We start from the raw sequence: 15,884 nt of genomic DNA on the forward strand, positions 1-15,884 counted from the left end.
AACTCACATACCCAGAGGAGTAGGAAAGTCGAAAGGTCGTTACGGAGGTTGTGGGGAATCCCCAACGGTCAGGCGTCCCTTCAGCAGGTCTGTTTCGTTACAGTCTGCTCAGGACCGCTCTAATAGAAGCGTCCTACGAGATTGTTTCTCGTCGTCCGGTTCTCCTTCACCTAAACGAGGGTGGAAGGTGGACTCGGATCTTTCTAGGCCACTGAAAAGGCATTGGAAAGAGCGCGCGTTCGACTCGAGCCCAGAACGCTTCTCGGAGGGAAGCTCCTTCTTCTATCAAGAAGGCTAAGCTGGTTTCGACGCCTCCTAGAACAGTATTGAGGATTGCACTCTTTCGAGTTCTCCTGCTTCTTCTATTGAAGAGGACGCTTGGGGTGGCTTCCAAGAGGATATGCTTGCAGTTCAAGAACAGATTGCCTCTTTGGTTGGAGTTCTTTCGAGGGATCCCCCTCGCAAGAAGGACGTAGACTTCCTATTAAGAAGTCTCGTATTCTTTCACCAGCCAGACGTGAAGCGTCCTCCAGACATGGGACGTCTTCCAGGCGCGAAGAGTTGTACAAACTTCAGATGCTATCCGAGGCGAGTTGCTCTAGATCAGGATAAGCTCAGGGTGAGGCGCCAGCCAGGCGCGAGGACGCCAGTTAGGCGCGTAGGATTCAGCCAAGCAAGCGAGGCGCCAGCCAGGCGCGAGGAGTCAACATTGCGTGAGGCGCCAGACAAGCGCGAGAGAGGATTGGGGAGGGCCCGGGCAGAGCAACTGCGGGCGAGACGGGCAGCCAGGCGCGAGATGCCAGCCAGCTACACGTTCCCCAAGCGAACGCCAGCCAAGCGAGCAAGACAAGCGCAAGGCCACCAAGGCCGAGGAGCTGTTCAGGGCGAAGAATCAAGCAGACGCGAGACTTCTTTTAGACGTGAGAGAGAGTCGGTTCACTCTATGAGCCCCTCTCCTAGTAGGAGTTTGTCACCAGTAGAGAGAGAACGGAATGAAGATCCTCTCGTTTTTCAGGCCGATTCTCCACAAGGTGTAGAAGGATAGAATTCGGAAGAAGAGGGTGACGGTAGAGAAGGAGTCTCGAACTATAAGTTCTGACTGACCTTCTTTTACGGGAATACGGAGATTCTTAACTCCTGCCGCTCCTCCTTCGCCTCGATCACTGTTTTCAAGTGCGATTGTGCCTAAGTCTTCGTCGGTCTTGAAGATGAGACCTACGATCTCTATGAAGAGAGCGCTTCAGTCCTTAGACAAATGGATGTTGTCTAAGAAGGATCTGGGCAGAACCACCTTCTGTATGCCTCCAGCCATACTTTCTGGCAAAGAGAGGTTTCTGGTACCGAACTGGGGAGAACATGGGCCTTTCTCTCCCAGCGGCAGCCGAAGCGGACTTTTCAACCTTGGTTGACTCGTCAAGGAGACACGCTTTGAATGGAGCTCGCGTGTCTTGGGCGAGTTTCGGAGACGGATCATCTCCTCAAGGGACTCTTCCATATTTTGGAAGTGTTTAATTTCCTAGACTGGTCCCTAGGGGTGATGTCTAAGCAAAGCTCATGACTCGGATGGTCTAGACCCCGAAGTCATTCTGAGTATTCTTGCTTGTATTGACAAGGCGGTACAAGACGGATCAGGAGAAATCTCCTCTCTTTTCGGAGCAGTACTCCTTAAGAAGAGGAGTATTTTAGTTCCTTCCTAACCAAGGCGGTTTCTCCCTCACAGAGAGCAGCCCTGGTTTTCGCTCCCATGTCTGACTTCCTGTTTCCTTCTCAGTTAGTGAAGGACATTTCTCGATCACTGACTGAGAAGGCGACTCAGGATCTTCTCCTGCAAACTGCAAGGAAGAAGAGACCTCTTGTTTCAGTTGACAAGAAAGGACCGACTTCTACGGTTCAGCCCTTTCGAGGAGGCCCTCTCTCCAGAGCTACCTCTAAGAGAAGAGGTCTTGAGAGGAGAGGTAAGGCTCCTTCCCGTCCCTTTAAGAAAGGGAAGTGAGACAGACAGCCTCCAAAACACCATGGGGGCCAGGCTTCTCGAATTTGCAGACGCCTGGTCACTCATAAACTCGGACGCCTCTTCCATGTCCATAATCAGGAAGGGATATCTTATCCCCTTCCAAGACAGTCCTCCACTAACGACCATTCCGCAGGAACTGTCAGCCAGATACAGGGACCCTGTACTGAGGGATACTCTTCGTCTGATGGTGAATGAAATGTGGGACAAAAGAGCTATAGAATTGGTTCTAGAGCAAAACTCTCCGGGGTTTTACAATCGGCTTTTCCTGGTTGCAAAAGCCTCGGGGGGCTGGAGACCAGTTCTAGATGTCAGCGCTCTGAACAAGTTCGTTCTAAAGGAGAAGTTCTCTATGGAGACTTCGGCCTCAGTCCTGGCGGCTTTACGTCAAGGAGATAGGATGGTGTCGCTGGATCTCCAGGACGCCTATTTTCATGTCCCGATTCACCCTTCGTCGAAGAAGTACCTCCGTTTCATGACGGGGGGAAAGATCTTTCAGTTCAGGGCCTTGTGTTTCGGCCTGTCCACAGCTCCTCAGGTCTTCACAAACCTGATGAGGAATGTGGCGAGGTTTCTTCACCTCAAAGGCGTCAACATCTCTCTATATTTGGACGATTGGCTCATCAGGGCCAGAACAGAGAGACAGTGTTTGTAGGACCTTTCTTTGACCTAGACCTGATAAAGGCGTTGGGACTACTCGTGAACCTCGAGAAGTCACAGCTGATTCCCAGACAGAACTTGGTCTATCTGGGGATTCAGATGGATTCTCGGGGTTTTCGAGTATTTTCCTTCGCAAGAGAGAATCGTGAGAGGCTTGGGGAAAAAGTCTCTCTCTTCTTAGGGAAAGAACGGACTTCGGCGAGGGAATGGTTAAGCCTGCTAGGTACCCTTCCTCGCCGAACAGTCTTTCCTCTAGGAAGACTACATCTTCGCCCTCTTCAGTTTTTTCTAAGGAGATCTTGGAACTGGAAGACGGGACTTCTCTCCGACAGTTTCTCCTTCCAATGGAGATGAAACCACACCTGCAATGGTGGTTGTCCCCTCTAAAAGGAGAACAAGGGAAAATCTCTGGAAGTTCCGAACCCAAGCCGAGTGTTGTATTCCGACGCATCGGAAGAAGGGTTGGGGAGCAACACTAGGGACCGAGAGAAGTGTCAGGCACCTGGAAGGCAAGCACAGGTGTCCTGGCACAAATAAATTGCAAAGAACTTCTAGCAGTTCACTTGGCGCTAAAGTTCTTCGAACCCTTTGTGCGACGAACAGTGTGGTCCAAGTGAATGTGGACAACACTACAGCCCTGTCCTACATTCGGGAAGCAAGGAGGAACGCACTCAGTGTCGCTTTACGAGATAGCAAGAGATCTGCTAATTTGGGCCTCACAAAGAAACATCTCCCTCCTGACAAGATTTGTTCAGGGGACGAGAAACGTCAGGGCGGACAGACTGAGCAGGAGAAGCCAGGTCCTTCACACAGAATGGACTCTTCATTCAGAGGTGTGGTCAGAGTCTTTGGGATCTTTGGGGCACTCCTCACGTAGATCTGTTCGCCACATTCCTTTCCAAGAGGCTGGAAGTCTTTTGTTCAGTGGTGGAAGACCCAATAGCTCTCGTGGTCGACGCCTTCCTGCTGGACTGGTCTCATGTGGACGTGTACGCTTTCCCCCCTTTCAAAATCCTGGGACAAGTGTTGAGAAAGTTCGTAGCGTCCAACGGACAAGGATGACCCTGATAGCCCCGTTTTGGCCAGCACAAGATTGGTTTGCAGAGGTGCTGGAGTGGACAGTAGACTTCCCAAGATCCCTTCCAAAAAGGATGGATCTTCTCAGATAGCCACACTTCGAGAGGTTTCATCAAAACCTCCCCGCTCTCGCTCTGACTGCCTTCGACTATCGAAAGACTTGTCAGAGCGAGGGGGTTTTCTCGCGAAGCTGCAAGCGCTATAGCTAGAGCCCGCAGAGCTTCCACTAGACAGGTCTATCAGTCGAAGTGGGAGGTATTCAGAAGGTGGTGTAAGTCTAAGAAGTTGTCCTCCTCCAGTACCTCTATAACCGAAATCGCTGATTTCCTTTTGTTCTGAGAGAGGTCTCTCATTTGTCTGTATCGACGATCAAAGGATACAGGAGCATGCTTTCGGCAGTATTTAGAAACAGAGGCCTAGACATTGCTGAGAATAAAGATCTGCACGACTTGATTAGATCGTTTGAAACTACAAAATCGAAGGAACTAACTCTCCCCCAGCTGGAACCTGGACGTAGTTCTCAAGTTCCTTTCGTCTGACAGATTTGAGCCTCCCCACGTAGCTCGTTCAGTTCGGGATATAACAAGAAAAATGCTGTTTCTCCTATCTTTGGCGACAGCCAAAAGGAGTTTGGCGAACTTCATGAGCCCTAGAAGATGAAGTCGGCTTTAACAAAGACTCGGCCTTTTGCTCGTTTAGAACTCTTTTTCTAGCGAAGAATGAAAATCCATCGAATCCCTGGCCCAAGAGATTCGAGATCAAAGGCTTATCGAGTCTAGTAGGGAGAGAAACAGAGAGGTCTCTTTGCCCGGTAAGAGCCTGAAGTTCTTCTTACAAAGAAAGAAACAAATGGGAGGCTCTAGACAAAGTCTTTGGGTTCGATTAAGGACCCCACAAGAATCATGTCTAAGAACGCATTAGCTTTCTCATTAGGAGCGTCATTAACGGATGCTCACAAGTTCTGTCCTGACGACTCTTTTCCGCCTTTAAGAGTAAAAGCCCATGAAGTTAGAGCAGTGGCGACGTCTCTCTCTTTTCAGAAGAATATGTCGTTAAAGAAAATCATTGACACGACATATTGGAGGTGCAATTCAGTTTTTGCATCTCACTATCTTAAAGACGTTCGCGTGACCTACGAGAAATGTTTTTCTCTGGGACCTTTTGTATCGGCGGATACAATACTGGGTACGGGAGCAAACACCAATCCTTAAATTTGTACATACCTTCTACTAGATATGTTCTAGATTTCTGCTGACAAAGAGGGCTTGGTGCTGCACTGGCGGCCAGTCACTGTTGTTCAGTAAGGAACTCTTGTGATATCTTTTAGGGGAGTATTAAAATTTTTTTTTGAGATTTTTGTATGAAATGAGTTTTTCGTTTCGAGTTATGGGTTGTTTGTAATGAGTTCGGGGATAACTCAGAAACAATTCTATATACTAACATGGTGGTTAGGATCAGGTGGTCGGGATTGGTTATGCTCCTTCACAAGGTGTGTTGTCATAGAAGTGGTCCAGTACCCATTGACACAAAGTCCTTTTAGGCTCTGCCGAGTAAGCGGTTTCTTATACCCATCGACAGACCCACAAGAACTCTAGCCATAGATCTAATATCTCGCTAAAGTCTTGAGGTGATGCAGACTACCGGGCTACAGCCACGAAGTCTACACCTATCAGGTAGGAACCAAGGTTTTTTCTTTTATACCTACAACATAGTGTTTACCTGTCTATTCCATATTAGCTGTCTGACCCTCCACCAAAGGGGTGCCAATCAAGCTATGTATATATCTGACAGGTAAGTTCATTGTATGAAAAATGATATTGTTATAATACAATAAAGTTTCATACATTACTTACCTGGCAGATATATACGATTAATGGCCCACCCAGCCATCCCCGCAGGAGACAGGTGGAAGAGAAAAAGATGATAGAAAACGGGAATGGTTCCTAGTCCTGCCGCCCAGGCAGCAGGTAGATCACCTGACCTACCGGTAGCGAGTGGCGGCGAATTTGAATTTCTGTCGGGGACGACGGAGTCTTAGCTATGTACAGTAAGTCCTGGCGGGTTACGCCGGTCTCGACTTACGAATGTTTCGTGGTTACGAATGCGCCCCATAAAAATATAAAAAATAATATTTGCGTCGTTCCGTCTTACGCGGGTTAGCGTCGTAAGCAACGTAAACAAACGCGAACTAGTTCCGGGCGCACGGCGAACGGAAGAATACGCTTTGTGGGGGAGAGGACGGCGTCGCCTTCGCTACGCATTCCATCGCCCATACGCCATTTTGGTTGTTTACACTGCCTGTCTCTCCCTCGTGTTGTCATCGTTTTTGTAACTTTTTGCTCTTTGTTATGGCTCCCAAGCGCAAGGCGGACTCTTTCTGATGGTAGTGCATCGAAGAAAAAGAAAGGCCATCACCATGGAAATTAAAGTGGACATTATAAAGCGATCTGAGAAGGGAGAAACGCCAACAAACATTGGCCGCTCGCTTGGCCTTAGCTGTTCGACCGTTGCTACCATTATCAAAGATAAAGAGCGCATCGTTGAACATGTGAAAGGATCTGCTCCTATGAAAGCGACAGTGATAACTAAGCAGCGTAGTGGTCTAATAATTGAAATGGAAAGGTTATTGGTGCTTTGGTTGGAAGACCAAAAATCAACGGCGTATCCCAGTCAGCCTTATGGTGATTCAGGAGAAGGCGAAAAGATTGTTTGAAGCGTTGTTGAAAAAAAGAAAAGGGGGAGGGAAGTGAAAGTGAAGAGTTGTGGCTAGTAGGGGTTGGTTTATGCGATTAAGGCTCGGGCCAATTACCATAACTTAAATTGCAAGGTGAAGCTGCTAGTGGGGATGAGAAAGCAGCGAGTGAATTTCCTAAAGCGTTGTCTGAGATAATTAAGGAGGGGGGTTTATTCTGCTCAGCAAGTGTTTAACGTAGACGAGACAGGTTTGTTTTGGAAACGTATGCCTAACTGCACTTACATCGCCAAGGAGGAGAAGTCAGCACCCGGTCATAAAGCCAGCAAGGAGAGGCTAACTTTACTTCTTGGGGGTAATGCTGCTGGCGACTTCAAACTGAAGCCCTTGTTGGTGTATCAGGCGGTGAAAATCCAAGGGCACTCAAGGGCATTTGGAAGGGTCAACTACCAGTAATTTGGAAGTCCAACAAGAAGGCATGGGTGACCACTTGCAGTGTTTTGAGGACTGGTTCGTAAACCATTTTGTTCCAAGTGTGGAGCGGTATTGCGCCTCCAAGGGTATCCCCTTTAAGGTGTTGCTAGTGCTGGACAATGCCCCTGGACACCTGCCCAGCTGGGAGACTTCAACCCTAATGTCAAGGTGGTTTACCTTCCACCTAATCCACGGCCCTTTTACAGCCTATGGACCAAGGAGTGATTGCTTCGTTCAAGGCCTACTACCTACGAAGGACAATTGCTATGGCTTTACAGGCAACTGAAACCAAGAAGGACTTGACTCTGAAGGACTTTTGGAAATCCTACAACATCCTTGATGCTGTAAAGAACATTGCTAATTCCTGGGAGGAGGTTAAGCAAACAAACATGAATGGTGTCTGGAAGAAAATTTGTCCTCAATTTGTGAATGATTTCCATGGGTTTGAGGACACAGTTCAGCTAGTTGTCAAGAACGTTGTTGCCCTGAGTAAGGAAATCAATTTGGAGATGGAGGTTGATGATGTACAGAGCTGCTGGAGTCTCATGGCGAGGAGTTATCTGCTGAGGACCTGATACAACTGAGAAGCAGATGATAGAGGAAGAAGAAGAAGCACCCACCCCAGAGCCTAAGGCTTTCACAAGGCAGGGACTTGACAAGAGGTTTTGCGGAGTTGCAGCAAGCGTTGTCAACTTTTGAGGCTCAGGATCCCAACTTGGACAGGTTCACTAGGGTTTCCAGAGGCGTCATGGATACCGGCCTGCCGCTGGGTGGCAGGAATAGGAACTATTACCTTCTAAGGACAGATTTTTCTCTATCGTTTGGACTGTAAACATACGTTTACGGTTCCTCCTGATTTGATTTTCGTGTTTCATCGCCATCGATCTTCTGGGCTGTCTTTTGCAGGGAAGTACTGGGTCTTTGGTTCGGCATACGCTTTTATTAACTTTTTAATGAATTTTGCTTCGAAATTTCGAAGAAAATACTAAGTGAAACTACCGAAATCATCGGTAGACACTCACATAGTTTGCCATAAAGAGAATTATTAATATTTATTCATTATTACATGTAATAAAGGTTACAACTTTATTAAGGAAATATTTATACTCTAATTTCCTACTTAGGAAGTCAGAAAAGCATATAAACTAGATACGCTTACTTTATAAGCTTTAATAGCGTTTGTGCTAACGAGCAGTTAGAGTATTAGCAGTACTAGTAGTTGTTGCATCCTCATCACCTTCTTACTCCTCAGAAACTACAAATTTATATATGCAAATTGAAGATAAATGGATAGCTCAAATGCAAGCTTTTAAAAGGTAAGAAGTGAATATAGTGTTCCCCCATTGCAATGGAGGGTGCGTCTGATCGGCTCTGTCTCGCTCCCAGGTCTAGACCTCTTCCAAGCTCACAAGCCCAGAGGAGAAGGAATGTCGACAACCGCAGGCGGGGGGTTTCAGAGAATCCCCACCGATCAGGCGTCCCTCGGCAGGTTCTGTAGAACGTCCCAGACTGCCAAGTTCGCCATTGGAAAGGCGTCCTAATGTAATGTGTTCCCTTATTATTATCGTGTGACGGATAAGGAGAAGAAAGTTTCAACGGCGTAGATTCAATGAAGATGCAAGATAATCTCGTCGTAGATATCGGAACCTCAGAGAGATATCTTTCGATAACAGTAGCGGTAGAGGCATTGCCCTATCCTGTTTTCGTACCCCGTACAAATAGACGGAGGCTCTATCCCATGGGGTTTGAAAGAGTTATTTCAACAAATTCCTCATCGGTACATTTATATGAAAATATATCTATTCTGAGAAGAACGAATTAGATATAATTTTTAAGCTTCTAGCTCCTCGGACATGAAGCGCCTGAAACGCCTGAAACAAGGCTCGAGGCGCCTGAAGAGCCTGGAACGAGGCGCAAAGCGTCTGAAGAGCCTGAAATGAGGCGCAAAGCGCCTGAAGAGGCTGAAATGAGGCGCAAAGCGCCTAAAGAGCCTGAAATGAGGCTCAAAGCGCCTAAAGAGCCTGAAATGAGGCTCGAAGCGCCTAAAGAGCCTGAATCGAGGCGCAGGCGCCCTGAAGAGCCTGAAGAGAGGCGAAAAAGCGTCAGAGGCTCCTCAAAGGAGTCGCAAATCGCCTGAAGCTCCTGAAAACAGGCTCGGAGTGCCTGAAGCGCCTGAAACGAGGAGAAAGGCGCTTGAAGCGCCTGAAACAAGGCTAAAAGCGCCTGAGGCGCCTGAAATGAGGTGCAAAGCGCCTGGAGCGCCTGAAACGATGCGCAAGGCTTCTGAAGCGCCTCAGATGAGGCGCAAAGCGCCTGAAAGCCTGAAGCGCCTGAAACGAGGAGCAAAGCGCCTGAGATGAGGCGCTAAGCGCCTGAAGCTATAAACCAGGATCTTCATCGTATATGGAGTTAGATCCTGATTCTGCGTAAGGTGAAAGACATTCGAGGATTTCTCCTGATAAGGACGGGTGTTGTTGCACAGGCGGCCGTCGCCCTTCTCAGGATAGTCTTAATGCAAGTAATGGCAAGAGCAAGATCGGTTTTTTTCCTGGCGGGGACTCAAGATGTCGCACAGGCGGCCTTAGCCCTTGTCAGGTTAGAATCGGTACGGCTAAAAGCCCTTCACCTTACGGAAGGAGGCGCTCTCCTCCGGTTGCTCATTCTTCTCCCAACTTGATGGACAGGAAATGGAAGATAGATCGGAATTGGAAGCCAATAAGGGAGCAGGTCTCTCAGTTTGTAAGACCTTAGCGACCTTTTTTATTGAAAAAAATTAGTTCATTACTAATAAGACGATATTAAAATCTTCCTCCTTCTAAAATAATGCAACCAACCATTTACAGAAAGAGTGGGCAATCGTTTGCAAATTGAACAAGGTTCGTACGAGCTCTCATTCATTGATTAGAGGCTCTTCCAGATAATAGAGGCGTAGAATACGGCCTTATCTCCAAGAGGGATTCTCTTCGATCCGAGAGTTATCATTGCGATCTCTTTCGACTAATGCTAATTCGTGTTTATTGACGAAAAGAACGGAGAGGCAAAATTTCCATTCTCTCTCCGCATCGGAGAGGAAAGAATGTAGAGGAAGACTTGCTGCATACGACTGCTGAATGACAAGTCATATACGCATACCATAGTTGCCTTTGTGGTTCGCTACGAAATTATCTATATCCTTACAGGATTTTCCTGGTAAGGACTTCGCTTAAAAAGTTTGTTACGACAATACCTACTCAGCTTCGGTATTTAACAAAGGTTGTTTGGCTTAAATTGGCATTATTGAGAGCTTCCTTAGGCTCGGGAATAATTTTATTATATTCCTTCATTAAATGAAGTAACTGGCAACTCACGATGAATGCAGCCAGGCAGCGAGCGAGACGGCTGGGCTGTCATTGTAAGCGTAAGGCCAATACAGTACCATCCAGGTCTCGGTTATTAGCAGTCGGTGCATCTTTCTCTCCAACGGGATCGAATGGTTAACCGTATATTCCCCCTACAATCATGGACTTAGTCTCGAATGGAGGGGATAGTTAAGCTAACATAAATAAAAATATTGTCTGCCTTTTGCTAAGAAGCTTTCAATAAGAAAGATATTATAACCTTTCAATGCTGTTTACCGTAGGGAACATATTAAAGGATTCTAACACAGCAGAACATTATATTATATAATGCTCTCATGCTTACGAAAGCATGGCTTATTAGAATACATGCTTAGTGAGAAGATGGATGTAGTAGAGAATTCACTTTAAGACTACGGTATGGTCAAGTCTTTAGCAGAAACGCACACAACCTTTTTAGAATCAGATATTGCTCAAGAGAAGATGGATGAGTGGAATGGGAACATTCTCTTCGTGGCAGAAATGGTTTCCCTGAATAGAATATACTACGTATATAAGAGTTTTTTTTTCCTACTAAGAACGGAAGTAACATGTGTAAGGATGTCGGGTACCATAAAGGCACAGATGTTCTGGCACATAACATAAAGAGTATTAGAAGAAAGCGCCGGTCTGAAGCGCCAACCTGGCGCAATGCGCAGAAGCGCCAGCCTGGCGCAATGAGCCAAGAGCACCATCCAAGATATTTTCTCGTTTTAGCGAGTTATTATCATAGTCCAGTAGCTTCTCAGACAGCACGCTCGGTAACGGCAAGATTCGTTCCTGATTTCGTTACCCATTTAATCACTTAGGCCAATTTCCACGACACTCTCATATCGCAAAGAGCATTGAGAATCTCTTTTTTTCGCTCCTGTTCGCGTTAACAAAGAGAACCTATTTGGAAAAAGAGGTTCGATGCAAGATTTGCATGTCCGTGAGAACCTTCTCGATCAACGTAAATAACTGTTATCATATGTCTCAACATTTTGCAAAGAGTGTGAGAACCTACGGAAAGTCTTCTTCACAGATCTCTTAGCAAGGTAGAAGACGAACAGGCTTCCTGTAGACTGCTTCCTTTTCCTTGAACCAAGAGAAGTAGCAATATACACCATCTTTTATTTTATAGAAAGGGGAATAAACTTTAGTTTTTTTTTTTTTTCCCCTACCCCTAAATATAAATGCTTTACAGAATTTAAGATAAAGGGCGTCAAAGAAAGAGAGGATAATACTTTATGCCTCATTTTGGCCTTAGAGGTTGGATTCACAGAGGTCACGTTCTTCTCACAGCATGTTTTGGAAGTCTTTTCCAAGACAGTCTGAATATTCTATAAGCATCTATTACAAATGGACCTTAACAACCTCTCCACTCTGAGTCAGTCTTCGTGCAGACTGACCAAAAGTGGACATGAATGAGAGAATTTTTTAAAGGTGAATGACAATAGTCATAGCCAGGACATAGAATTGCTGCAGACCGTGTTTGATGGAAGAGGAAACTGTCCTCTTCCGATACCTCTGTGAACACAATATAGGTTTTTTCTTCCTTTTCAGAGGGAAGAATCAACTTTATATATATCTGCTATCAAAGAGCACAGTAAAAGGCTATACTCTGTCTATACAAGGAGAATTAGAGATAGCAGAGGATTAAGATCTTCGGGATCTGATACGATACCTCAATACGACAAGAGTAGGATATCATGTACTTCGTTCGAATGGGATCTTTTGTGGCTTCAGATTCCGTGTTCCGACAAGATGGAACTGCTCCTCATCAAACTTCTTTGAGAAATTTTATGAGGGAATTCTTTGTTTTCTCTTGGCCCTTAACTACCAAGAAGACAGGTGAATTTTTTGTGCATTGGAATCTCGCATCAGATTTAATGGAGACTCGGCAATGGGTTCTTGCCAGCATAGTATGTCTGGCAAGAGAACTAAAACCCTCTATTCCTGACTCAATGATTTCAGATAGAAGTTTCGTTGCCCAGGCAGGGTACTTACGTTTTCACCTACATAAGAAGAGATGGTTTCAAACGTTTTTGCCTACAAAGTCTTTGGGATGCGATGAGGGTTCGAAATGCTTCCCAGAAGGTATTCAGAGAGATACAGTAAGGAGCTAGAAATCAGGAGTCCTCCCAATTTCAGCTCGGAGTCTCCTTCGACTTCCAAGCCCCTTCCCTTCCTTCGGACAAGGATAGGGAAGATTCTGCACGAGGAACTTCATCAGCAAGTAAGAAGAGATCTCGTTAGCAACGGAAGGATTCAAGAAGGATCCATCCTCGGAGGAAGACTCTTATCTCTTCATACTGTTAGATGTCCTATCGTCTAATGGATGTAGTTTACTACAATCACCTTCCCTTGCCGGAGAGGCCAGAAGCTCAAAGTGGAAGAATTTCTTCCACCCTTCTCCAATCTCCTGATAAACCATTGTGGAGTTTCAGGACTTTTCGGACAATGTAGCGCCAACCAGGCGCCAAAATGCCAAAAACAGGCGTAAAAAAGCCAGAGGCAGACAGTTTCAAGGAACACTGTCATTGTCTGATGAAGAGAAAGAGGGGGCCTCCAACCTAGCGCAGATGCGCTGGAGGAGAACAAGTCAGACAGATAAGAGTGTCTGATGTGGCATCGCCAGACATCCTCGGGACTCTACCAAGCTCGAAGCTCCAGCGAAGTGGAGAGGAGTCAGCCAGGGGCCAGACGCCAAATAGTGCCAGTCTGGAGCCAGGCGCGAAGCTACTTCCAGGCGCGAGGCGCCAGCCATGAGTCAGGCAAAAGCGCCTTCCAGGAGCTAGGCGGCCCAACCAAGTGTCAGGCAGGCGCGAGGCGCCAGCCAGGCTCGAGGCTCCAGCCAGGCTCGAGGCTCCAACCAGACTCGAGGCGCCACCCAGGCGCAAGCCAGGCTCTAGGCTTCATCCAGAAAAGATCCATTTCAAAGGAAGCCCTGGTCTTCTTTGAAATAAGTGTGATCGCTAAAAAGCACTTCATGAATGACTTGATGATTCCTTCAAAACAGCTGAGAATTAAAAGCGCTTGAAGTGCGAGCTTTTATGAATTCTCGTTCGTTACATAACAATATGTCGTGAAGGACATATTAGCTGTAACTTAAGGGAGATGCAACTCTATGTTGACTTCCTTTGCACGAAGGAGGTCAAGTTGACCTACGAGAGATCCTTCTCTCTTGGTTTTACGTGTCTACGGATACGTTGCTGGGATAGGGAGCCGACACTGATCCTTAACTGAGTTAATTTTTATGTTAACATAGTGTTTTTTTTTTTTTTTTTTTTGGTTTGGTTTGAAAGGAGTTTGGGGATAGCTCTTTTCAAACTAAGCACAAACCCTCGTGTTAGGATCAGGTGATCGGGATCGGTGTTGTGCTCCTTAATTATGCCCCTAGGCATAGGTGTATTGTCATGTAAGTGGATAAGGGACCCATTGACAAATGACCATTAGATTCTGTCGAGTAAGTGGATAAGACCCCATTGACACGATCTACAAGAAACTCTTAGCCATAGGTCACATCCTCGCTGAGGCTCTTTGAGACGAAGCAGACACCTAGCAATAGCTAGGAAGTCAACCCTTCGTCTAAACACATAGGAACCAAGGTTTTATTTATCTATTACCTACAACGTATGTTGTTTACCTGTCTAATCAGTAATTAGCTGTCTCTTACCCACCGCCAAAGGTGCCAATCAGCTAAGTATATATCTGACAGGGAAGTTGAATGTATGAAAATGATATTGTTATTGTACAATAAAGTTTCATACATACTTACCTGGCAGATATATACGATTGAATGGCCCACCCAGCCTCCCCTCAGGAGACAGGTGGAAGAGAAAAATCTGTCCTTAGAAGGTAATAGTTCCTATTCCTGCCACCCAGCGGCAGGCCGGTAGATCACCTGACCTACCTACCTGTAGCGTGTGCCGCGAAATTCGAATTTCTATCGGGGACAACGGAGTCTATAGCTAAGTATATATCTGCCAGGTAAGTATGTATGAAACTTTATTGTACAATAACAATATCATTTTTAAAATTATCATATCTAAAAACTGTTTACATCCAAAAATGGCAGCTTATTTTCCTTCTTATATTCAATTGTAAAATTAATGTTAGGATGTATTTTGTTGGCATAATCAAGAATTTTGTCAGCTTGATCTTTATCTCAGAACTATAAGAAGGTGTTGTCTATGTAACGATGGTATTGAGGAGGGCAGGGATCTTATTGAAAACCCTTTCTTCGACGACACTTGTAGAAATTGGCAAATAGAACCCCAGATGGGGATTCCAGTCAACGAGACGATTGTGCACATCCTCAGTAGAGTATATAGATGTGAGGAGACACAGGCTTTGAACATCCCTGAGGAAGCCCTAAGAGGGCGTCTTGAAATATCCACCAAAAAGGCCCCATTCACAACCCACAGAGGACATTTTTTTATTGCCAGATTGACAGCGTGGCAATTGGATCCCCATTAGGGCTTCTATTGCCAATTTCTACACGAGTGACATCAAAGAAAGGGTTTTCAGTAAGATCCCATGCTGCCCTCAATACCATCGTTTCATAGACGGCACCTTCATAAGAGTAAAAAAAGAAGAGGATCTTGAAACTAAAAGAAGGACTTTAAAAGAATGTTCCGACCTCCGCTTCCCGCGTGAACGCAGCATTGATGGGGCCCTACCCTCTTTGGATGTTCAGGTACAGCAGACTACTATGGGTTATACCACCATAGTTTATTAAAAACCCACGAACCAAGGTCCAAACCGTAATGGGTTCAGTGAGTGCCCAGATAGGTCTAAAAGATTTGTGGTAGATGCTTTCATCTGTCACACCCTCACAGACTGCTCCACGTGGAGGGAAACCACGAGGGAGATCGAAAGGTCCACACAAATCCTCATAACTTCACAAATCATATGGTCGAACATCAAACCCAAGACTCCATAAATAACTGGCACCGGGAAAGCACGACAGAAACTAACGACAACTAAAGTGGATCTATAAAAGTAATTTATAAAAACTACATACACAACACATATTTAGAAGATGAAAAGGCTATCAGGAAAATAATAAATGAAAATGTCTCCACCACTGCAGAAGGGATGAAATTATCCTGATAATTTATTATAAAAACATGAAAACCAGCTGGCTGCTTCTTAAAAACAACCAAGTGCCCCCAGAAATGTCTTTGAAGAGAAGGAGTGCCATCTACGAATTTACATGCCTGGTGGAAGGATGCCACCACTCTTATGTATGTCAGGATGACCACTACCAGATTCTCTACGCATCTCTCCTGCCACCTTCAAGAAGTGGGGGGCCATTTTCAGTCATTACAGAGAAAATCATAACAGAAAGACAAGAAAGAGCTGAGCTCATAACGAACGTAGAAATTATCGACCGAGCACTGGATCGAAGACATCTACATTTTCTAGAGGCACTGCACATATTAGAAAATAACTTATAATATTCAATGCTACTACCCTCAGGAAGGCATCTTCCCTAATTATTACTACTACTACTACTACTACTACTACTACTACTACTACTACTACTACAGTACAGAGAGAGAGAGAGAGAGAGAATTATTATTTATAATAAATGTTAATTGATTTACAC

At 45.6% G+C, this 15,884-nt stretch overlaps 1 protein-coding gene across 1 annotated transcript in view; it reads left to right on the plus strand.

The window, feature by feature from the left end:
• The window catches only part of LOC135213264 (coatomer subunit gamma-2-like), a 115,279-nt gene that overhangs the window by 16,855 nt on the left and 82,540 nt on the right, over positions 1-15,884 (plus strand). The window lies entirely within an intron of this gene.

The sequence above is a fragment of the Macrobrachium nipponense genome, chromosome 42 (genome assembly GCF_015104395.2).
Source record: "Macrobrachium nipponense isolate FS-2020 chromosome 42, ASM1510439v2, whole genome shotgun sequence".
NCBI lineage: Eukaryota > Metazoa > Arthropoda > Malacostraca > Decapoda > Palaemonidae > Macrobrachium > Macrobrachium nipponense.